We start from the raw sequence: 10,625 nt of genomic DNA on the forward strand, positions 1-10,625 counted from the left end.
TAAGTGGCTCCCGTACCCACCCAGCTTCGTATAAAGTGGAGGAAACGGGGAGGGGGTAAAGGCGGCCAGGGGCGTTTTGTTGATCGCATCACCCTGACCTTCGGGCGTAATGAAGAAAGTGTGCGGCCATAATTCCACACCCCTATACGCCTTCATGGTGTGGTGCAATGCACAAGGGAGCACTATACTTTTTTAAAAATCATTTCCTTAGTTGTAAATAATGCACTGTGAATCTGATGCCGGGAATACACTTACATACGGACATTCATAGTAATAGTAGTAGTATAGTTCGGTCGCTGAGGGAATGACGAAGAATAGATGAATACTTTCTTTACTTATGAAAGAGGAAAACCTTTTATAAATTTTCTCTTTTCAGAAATGTACCCATTTTGCGGGATTGAAGGTCTCATATGTGCTGCTGAAAAAGGTAAGGAACAATTAATCTGTTGAAAAAATAAATAGAAATATTTTTGCACATTTGTTTTTTTGGCAAGAATGATGGTGGGGAGAAAATTGTAACCAACAATTTAATATTGCTGGATGATATTTCGAACTTTGTATCGAAAAATGGAGAAGAGTCAATGATAGAAGACATGAGTTAGATTATAGACTAGTACTTAAGGATACTGGAGATTAAAGATTTAAAATATAAAATCTACATGGAAGGCTACGATCACAGTTCACGGATTTGATAGAAACACATACTTGTTGAGATTTAAATATTATTAATCAAAGACAAATGTATTTAACAAGAAGATAATTGATATGCTTATCATACTTCTACTAATTTCATGTTTTCAATTATTACTGTGTACACATTTTTTTTGGTTTTGGTAAAGTGTTGATATTGCTAGTAGAGCAGGTAGGTAGTAGATTCAAGGCCACCCGTCAAATCTATCATTAGAAATCTTCTAATTCTTGTTCGATTCCAGAGCTATTCTATTATGTCCAAGCTATTTTAACTGGAATTCTGGAGTTAATTCGAGTCAAAACCTCATTTCCAAGTGACTGTTCAAGTCGCCCCGACCTCTTCACAATCTACCGTGATCTAAGATAATTGTATTTTACCCCTTTTACCCTTGTTCGTAACCTAGTAGTCCTATTTTTTAAAATATAGTTTTAGTGTCTTGGTGCGATTTTGTGATTCTGTGGATTTACACCATTTCTTGTTTTTAGCCTTAACTAGCCCCTAGATTTTTACTCTCTTTCTCGACCTCACTTAACCTAAGTCCTTTCGTAGCCAGGGTGGTTCCCCCACGGGGCTGTGCAGATGTAAGTTTCAAGCTTCAGGCAGTGAGTTGTGAATGAGAGAGCGAGGAGAAAAATGGCACGATGCAACAACATTGCTTTGGAGAGGGGGGTCTATTATAATGTGAAAAAAATTGTAGCCTTTTACTCTGATGTTTTTCGCATCAAGGAATATTGCGACGAGAGTAACAGAGAGCCATGTGGATTATAAAGTAACTCGATATACCAAACCGGGGCACCATTAAGTGAGGTAGCTAATTCAGTGGCTTTCAAGTGCAAGGACTATGGAAGCGACGACTTCGTCATCGTAATGGGTGGATCTAATGATGTAGCAAGGAACGATACAAAATCAGCAATTATAGCTCTCAAAACTTGCCTTGAAACAATAAAAAACACAAACGTTATTGTTAGTACCATCCCACTACGATACGACCTAATGCAATCATCATGCGTAAATGTGGAAGTAAACAAAGCAAACTCCAAATTTTCCAAAGATTGCAAAGTTTTCCCAAAAGTGCAAATGTTAAGTGCAAATGAAATCGGAAGAGATGGTCATACCACCCACGGCCAAAAACTTAAATAGAAGAGGGAAAGATTTGCTGTGTGACGAACTCTCCCTATTGGTAAACAGTACACCTCCCCCCCAAAACGGGAAAAATTCCATAGTTCTTCCGGCTTCAAATCCTACTGAGAAGACTAAGAATTTACCCTTGGCACAACCCTTACTTCAAGATATCACAGAAGTAAATCAGGAAATAGTAAATAGTGGTAACCACATCAAGCAAAATGCTAAAAACAATCAAGATGATAGTGAATCAAAGGAAAGTTTGACTAGTGAAAGTGCAAATAGAAGTATTGAAGATACCCGTCGGAAATCTACAAAGGAAAGGAAAGTCTCATTAATGCATGACAGTAATTTTTTATGGGGAATGTAATTGGATCAGTGGGCTGTATGGATACTATGGTAAGTTATAGGAAGTCAGACACCTTAAATAATTCTCACCAAAACCTTCAAGTTGTAAATTCAAATGTAGATAAGAAAATAATGTGTACGAGGAATGTTAAGAGAAACTGTAATTCGGTAAGAAATGGTAGAGGATCAATATCTCTGAATATATTCCATCAAAACATCCAAGGACTAAACACCGAAAAGAAACTAATGGTAGAAACACTCCTAGCTGATATGTTAGCAGATAAAAACATCATCTGTTTCACTGAGCATTGGCTAAGGCATGATGAAATATGTTGTGTAAATTTTCCAAACTTCATTTTAACTTCAAACTTTTCAAGAAGTAAATTCAGGAGAGGTGGTGTATGCATATATAGTAAAATTGATATCGCAGTAGAGGAATACAAAATGTTTGCTCACCTCAACATTGAAAAACACTTTGAATCATGCATTATCGAATTACCAGAACTAAAATATATAATCATATGTGTATACAGAACGCCAGATAGTGATTTGAATATATTTGTCAGTAACATGGAAGTTATTCTAAATCACTTTCAGCAGTCCAACAAAAAGGTAGCAGTGATAGGTGATCTAAATGTTGATTTTCTAAAAAAAGAATGTAAATCATGAATTAACCATGCCTCTTAAAATGTTCAACCTAGAAGCAATGGTTAAAGTACCTACCAGAGTAACAAAAAATTCAAAAAGTGCTCTGGACCAAATTCTATTGAACAAACTAGTCGACCAATGCACAGTAGAGGTTTTTGACACTGGATTTTCAGATCACTTTGCACAGTCTTTCTCACTTTCAACACCATTTTCACAAAGCAATAGCAATGTTAAACAAATAAATGATTATACCACCAAAAGAGTTTTTAATGATGAAAATACAACTTACTTCAATCACTTATTCAGCAATGAAGATTGGAAACATATATATGAGTGTAGCACAGTAAATTATGCTTTCGACAAATTTCATTGCATATTTCTTACTATTTTGATATAGCCTTCCCAAAGAAGGAAGTTAAAGGGGCAACACAGAAAGAGAAACCTTGGATCACAAAAGGAATAAAGATAGCTTGTGATAGAATGAGATTCCTAAACAGGGCTAGGAAAAGCACAGCTGTAACAATTGATTTTGAAGAATACTTCAAGAAATACAAGTCAACATATAAACGTGTGTTACAAGCTGCAAAGAAAGGGCATAATGGAAAACTAATTTCAGACTCTTCAAATAAATCCAGAGCAATGTGGGGCATAATAAAAAAATAACTGCAGGGAAATTGCAAAAAACTAGAAAACATCACACTTTATCAAAATGACACAAACGTAAGCGATCCTTTGGTAGTGGCAAACTTTTTAAATAAATACCTAATCAATGTAAATAAGGATAAAGTCAAAACCAATCAAAACTCTGGTAAGGTTAAAATGAATACACATAGTGCATCAATGTTTCTACGCCGAGTCTCTGTTGAGGAACTGACAGACATCATTTTAAAAATGAAGAGCAAATGGTCAACTGGCTTGGATAAAATTCCATCCTCAATTATAAAGAAATGTCACACCCATATCCTACACCCATTATGTTATCTAGTGAACCTATCCTTTGTTACTGGTGTGTTTCCAGATAAACTAAAACAAGCAAAAATCAAACCTGTGTATAAAAAGGGGATAAGCGTAGTGTATATAATTACAGGCCCATAGCTCTGCTTTCACCCTTCTCAAAAATCATGGAAATTGCAACGAATAAACAAATTACAACTTTCTTAAATAAAAACAACATAATATCTAAATCACAACATGGTTTCCGTAAAGGCAAATCAACAACTACAGCAATATTTGAATACATCGAACATGTCAGACAACTCCTGGACAATAGGGAACAGTGTGTAGGTCTCTTTCTTGATTTATCAAAAGCTTTCGACACAGTATCGCATGACCAACTTCTGAAAAAATTAAATCACTATGGAATAAGGGGTATAGTAAACACCTGGTTTAGATCTTACCTGCAAAATCGCAGTCAAGCTGTAGAGATCTTACATGTAGAAGGGACAAATACTAATGCATCTTCCCATATCTCTAGGCTAGAAGAAGTGACATGTGGTGTTCCTCAAGGCTCTATTCTAGGGTCAGTACTATTTACCATATACCTAAATGACCTGCCTTCAAACTTACCCTCAGTTAAAACTACCTTATATGCAGATGACACGAGCATTGTGATAACAGGCAAAAATGAACAAATTCTAAATTCAAATATAAAAAACACCTCAAATGAACTCTGCAAATGGTTCTCCACAAATAAGTTGACGATAAATAAAAACAAAAGTTTAGCAATAAAATTCCATCATTCAAGAAATAAGAACAATGAAGAACCAGTAATAAAAATAGAAAATGAACACGTCAAATATACAAATTCCATAAAATTCCTGGGTATTTGGATACAGGAAAATCTCAACTGGGACATACATATAGAGCACCTAGCAGGGAAATTAAGCAAAACCATATATGGTATACGAACCTTAAGAACCATAATAAACAGGGAGACAATAAGAATAACATATTTCAGTCTTTTCCAGTCAAAACTAACATACGGAATTGTATTTTGGGGGAATGCTAGAAACAGTGCAAACATTTTTATTTTGCAGAAGAGAGTAGTACGAATTATGGCAGGAAAGAAAATAAATGAACCATGTAGGAAATTTTTCAGGGATCTTGGCATTCTACTATTACCTTGCCTATATATAGTACATTTACTGTGCTATGTAAAACAAGATATGTCTAGTTTCTCCAAACGTATCAAGGAAGTACATCAATACAACACAAGAAAAAATCACAATCTGGTTATACAAACTCATAATACAACTCTCCTTGAAAAAGGTCTTAAATTCGTAGGTATCCACCTGTATAATAAATTTCCTGATCACATGAAAACAATGGAATCAACTACCCAATTTAAGGGGGAATTAACAAAATTCTTATTACGACATTGTTTTTATTCAATAAATGAATTTCTAAATTTGTAAATATTAAATTACATAAATTGTCAACAAAGAGGGTTCGGTTGTACAGAAAATGGAATTATACTATTTATATTATCATGTATGAAGTATTCACTATATGCTACTATTGTGCCTAAATGATCATTAATCGGTTCTGTATATATATTGCATTCTTCCATGTTGTATAAGTCACATAGTTACTTTTACATCTTATTTTTACCCTAAAAAAATTCTTTGCTTATTATTGTGCTCGCCTTAAATATTGTATGTGATTTCACTCCAATAGTGTATTCTTCCTCTATTTAGATTTCCTTGATGCAGAAGTTCTTCAAATCATTGCTGTAATTCTTGTCTATAATTGTATTAATATTTTATTAGTGTATTTGGTTTTTCTTCATGTAGTAGTTCTTAAAATCATTACTGTAATCCTTGTTTAAAATTGTATTAATATTTTATTACTGTATGTATTGTTATATGACGATTTCCATACCTATGGACATAGGTCAACGGAAATAAATAATATGAATGAATATGAATACATGATTAATAAATAATCTGTCGCGCAACAGCCCATGAAGGGCCTAGGCATACCTACCGATTGCCGGTCTCCCTCCCACGCTTTCTTTCGTCACCTCTAAGCGTGGAGATCTTCAACCAGTATTGGAATAGTCGGGGGGTCAGCCCGACGTATCCCCAGCCGTTAACCCGCTCGGCTACAAATTGCATGCCTACATGATTGCATGCCTCCAAATGAAAGCATCCTCCATACACATGTATTCCCTTCGTGTAAAAACCCAACAAACTTACAAATGGCCAAAATTACTCCTAAAGGATTTAAGGAGAAAGGGACGTTTTTGTTTGTTAATGTCTGCAGAGGCAGCCATCTTGGATGTATGATGTCACAGGCAATACGCCACAATAGTAGGCATCAACAAAATATCACAGGCAGAAATTTTCCCAGTTTTTATGCCAGAATGTCAAGTACAGTGTAAAATATGCATATAATCCTTGCAGAAAAGGGCACGAAATAGTTTCACTAGATATATTTCCATAACAGTGCAAGATATAAAAAAAACTGTAAGAATCAATTTGTTCCTTTTTCAATTCTGAACAAAACATGTATCTATAAAAAAAAACACTATTAAACGAGTTATGATTGATTTTCTTAGTTAGTGCATGAAGCGGTAGCCATCTTAGATTTATGACGTCACACAAGCCTTCTGCCACAATTGCGGGCAAAACACCTGGTAGTACGTTATTGTGTACCACACTAGCAACATATCACAGGTTTGTCATATATTCCCTTCAATCGAAAACCCACGGATTATAGAAATATTGGCATATGCCGCTGGACTATAAGATATACATTGGTAAATGTAAACTTGCTGTAACTAATATTTTACAAGTCTTGTAAAGTCTTTAGCTTTCCTAAAAATTTGTGTTCCTTTTTGTCATTGTTATAAAAATTTTACTGAGAGCACAATTTTTATTTGACATACATACTTTGTTTATTGTTTCGTCAACAATGGCGTTTTTATCGTGTTACATTCTAAGCCATTGCTGTTACATAGCAAATGTTTTATTTGCTTATCTCAGAGAAAAATAAACAACACACTCGCCAAAAGAAACGAATTGATTGTTTGAGAGCTGATACACAGTTTAAGAACAATATTTTTTCTTACAAGAAAATCTTTTAGTATCGCGTCGAAAAGGAAGATCTTTATCCTTTGATTAGTTTTTATCGCAGTATGGTAAAGAACACAATGGACTAGATTGTTCATCATTGTTGAACATGGAAAAGAGAAGGTTCCTTGAATAAAATCTCACTGGAAGTTGGTTGGTTAATTGGGTAATATTTCCTTCCTTCTTTCAAGTGAACAATGAAAGAACTTTACTGGTTCATGTTGACATTATACCTGCCGCAAAATTAGAGTGCGCGTCAAATCTCCTGCATATGGCCTTGAACGCCTGCACAGCACCAGCGAATCACAGACGTGCGGCGTTGCCTAGTTCAGAACCTGTTTCACCTCGCTACTAAATCGTGTACCTGGCGCTCGGATATAAATAGATTATTTCAAGTGTCAGTAGTTCAACAGATGGAAAGATAATGAATTTGCGAGTATGTACGAAAAACAAGCGTGATTGTAGCATATACCGTTCCCTCTGTAGAAGCAATGTTATTATAAACGTATTTGCATTGTATCGTTTCTGCTCTTCCTTCGTTCCTGTTTCATTCCGAAACTTTCCGATTAGCGAAGGGAACAGGGTACGTACGTTCCCAGTGATGGTGGAAGAAGTTGACAAAGAGGATTCCGTCACCGTTCGTTTTTAACATGTATTTAGTGGGTGTGTGCAGTATGTCGTTTAGTAAACCAAGTGGTAGTGGTAACGAGAGAAGAGGGAAAAATACAGTGTTGTACGAATCCAGGCACGACAGGTGATTTTTCAGGTGTACAATTTTTTAAAAAAATGTTCGAGTGAAGAAGAGAGAAGTAAAATTGACTATAAGAAGTGCCAGGCTCTAACAGCTTAAGCGTGTGGTGTGAATCAAGCTACCGTTTCTCGGATATGTTCTGTGGAAAAGCAATGTGGATCGGGGCATGTTTCAATCACCTAGAAAGCACATTAACGTACCGAAAAGAACGACAAACTTAGATGACTTTGAAAAAGACGGAGTTCGTAGAACCGTCTTTGAATTTTACGATCGTGGCGAATTTCCTACTGCCAAAAAGATAACGCACTCTTGTTAACGAAGAACTTGACAATGTAAAACAAGAACAATGGGCCGCTTGGGTTAAACATGCACAACAATTACAGGAAAACGATTTTGTAAGGGAGATAGGTCGGTACGAAATTTTGGACCCAATTATAATACATTTGAAGGACAGTGACACAGAGGGCGAAAGTAGTGTGGTCAGTGACGATGAGGACAACGACGGCAGTTGTTGGAGTGACGAGGACCCCTGGAAGTCCCTCTGGCATAATCAGGTATATTCTTTTCTCCAAATGAGTTTATTATATGTTATATTATCAAATGTTCCGAGCTCGCCGTGACAAGGCGTTTCGCTCAACCACGCTCTCTTTTCCAAGTGAGATTTCGACTTGGCACCGCTGCAGTGGGCTGCTATTGGCTATCGCCATATGCAGGAGATTTGACGCGCACTATAGTTTGGTATTGAGAGCTGAAGGAACACGCGTCACGGTGTTGCCATATCATGCGGTACAGTACGCACTGCAGCCGTCTGACGCTGTGTCGAGGAAAACGTGTTATGAAAAGGAACAACAATGATGAATTGTGTTATTGTTATTCGAGGAAAATGGAATAACAATGATGACAACAATGATGAATGTGTTATTGTTTTTTCTATTCATTTCCATCTCCCTTACAACATGAACGAATTAATGAAACGAGCATTGTTTACAGGTTACCTTTTCAATCCATTCTGTATATACACTTTCAATAATCATTTCTTTCCGAAGTCGCCGTTAAAGTCTGCCCGTCTTTCAATTATACCGCAACTGAAGAGCACAAAGTCCAGTTGGTGGGGCGTCTGACTTTCACGCGTGAGACCCGCGGTGGTTTGTGGAACTTTTTCAAATATCCCGAGCGGTTCTGGGGTCGTTTCAGCCCAAGTGAGTAACTGGGGCAAACCTGTGGTAAAGGCGGTTGGTGAACCACATCACCGCATCACCTCCATAATATGGCCTAGGTCGAGGTCGAGAATGTGTGGAGCTCTACCTCCACATCTCCATATGCCTCCATACTTTATTTTGGGTCCATTATTTTTTTTTTTGTATGAGAATACCAGATATTTTATGACTGTCCTTAAAGATGTTTCCCCACCTTGAAAAAATGCCGAATCTTTCAACGAAACGCGCAGTTTCCCAACAGTGGGATGATCTTTCCTACTATAATAAGAGTAAATATGCCGAGAATAGCATCTTGCTGAAAAGTATCTAAATTTGTCACGCGTTTACTGATATTCCTCTTCTTTCCTGGGGTTTCCAATTTTGAAGCCTCGCATTTATTTATTTATTTATTTCTACCACATTATATTTTTCTTTCCCTATGGTAACAACAGTGTTCTTAGACACGCCGAAAGCAGCAGCAGTCCTGTCCAGAACTTTGTTTACAGAAATGATTCGACCCCCCATTGTTTTTCTCTTGCTCAAATTATTTGCTCTCAGAACAAACCATCTCCCGCGTTTGTCCTTTGAGAAGAATTCCTTTTTCTTTTAGTGCATGGCCTCTTTGGTACATTGTCATATCGAGTATTGCCTCCTGTGCTTGACATTCTTCACACAAGCTCACGACACACTCAAGCAGAACACAGAAAATTATGTACAAAAAATAACACACTAAAATAACACGCTATATACAACAAAGAATACTCTAAATTCAATAAACACTAAACAAACGGACTGGTTAAAATATCACAGTAACGCAACGCAACAAACAAACAACACGTCCTCTCCCTAACAACATGAAATCTGATCGCAGGAAGAATCGCCCGATAAGCGGCAACACCGAGAAAAACGTTTTCTGTTGCTAGGTAACCAGGGCTTGGGTGAAGCACTGGGAAGATTTTTATTGGCTCGCATGCCAGCAACCCACCCTCCCGCAGTGACGTAGACCCGATTTCAACACGTGGTTCACAAGTGTCAATACATTTTTCGGGTAGAGCAAAACAGCAGTGTTGTTCTTTATCTCGGTAGCAACAAACGGTCCAATATAAGTTTCGAAATGCTTTGAAATGTTATGGTCTATGGCTGAACTCTGCCTGTGAGTTCTTAGGAAGACTAAATGACCAGGTTTTAATTGTCTTGCATGAGGAGAGTTACGTTACGCATTACATCTGCATTTTTGACGTTGCGAAAGTAAAAATAATTTATAGTTCCAGGAGTGTCTATTAGCTGATTTGTCTTCATCTGGTCATAAAGCGTCTAGCCGTGAGTCGTTGGGCAAGGAGGATTGAATAAAATGTTCCGAAGAAGAAACATCGATGTTTTCAGAAGTAAAGTTGTTCATTAACCATATGATTTCTTGATGAAATGAGCCACACTAGATCTTTAGAATATACAAGGATTATACAAACCATGTACAAGAGCATACAGTTCGTTTTATAAAACAGCTGCTTTATTCCACTTAGCTAAAACTTTCTCATGCGCGTTGCGTTTGGCATCAATAAAAGCTTTTCAAACGCAGGAATCTGTTTCAATAAATTTAATTCACTCTCCACTCCGCTAAATCTCTTACCCTTCGGATAATTCAACTTTATAAGTCAATAGTAATCGAAATAGTTTCTCGTTCTCTACAATTCTTACATTTGGCCTTTCATCTTCTCTACACTTCAATTGTTATGCCTTTGCCGTCTACTCATCTACATAGATACGATGCTCACATTTACTCTGTCCTTTGGCACTTG

Source organism: Lepisma saccharinum, unplaced genomic scaffold (genome assembly GCF_977018435.1).
Source record: "Lepisma saccharinum unplaced genomic scaffold, izLepSacc3.1 HAP1_SCAFFOLD_98, whole genome shotgun sequence".
Taxonomy (NCBI): Eukaryota; Metazoa; Arthropoda; class Insecta; order Zygentoma; family Lepismatidae; genus Lepisma; species Lepisma saccharinum.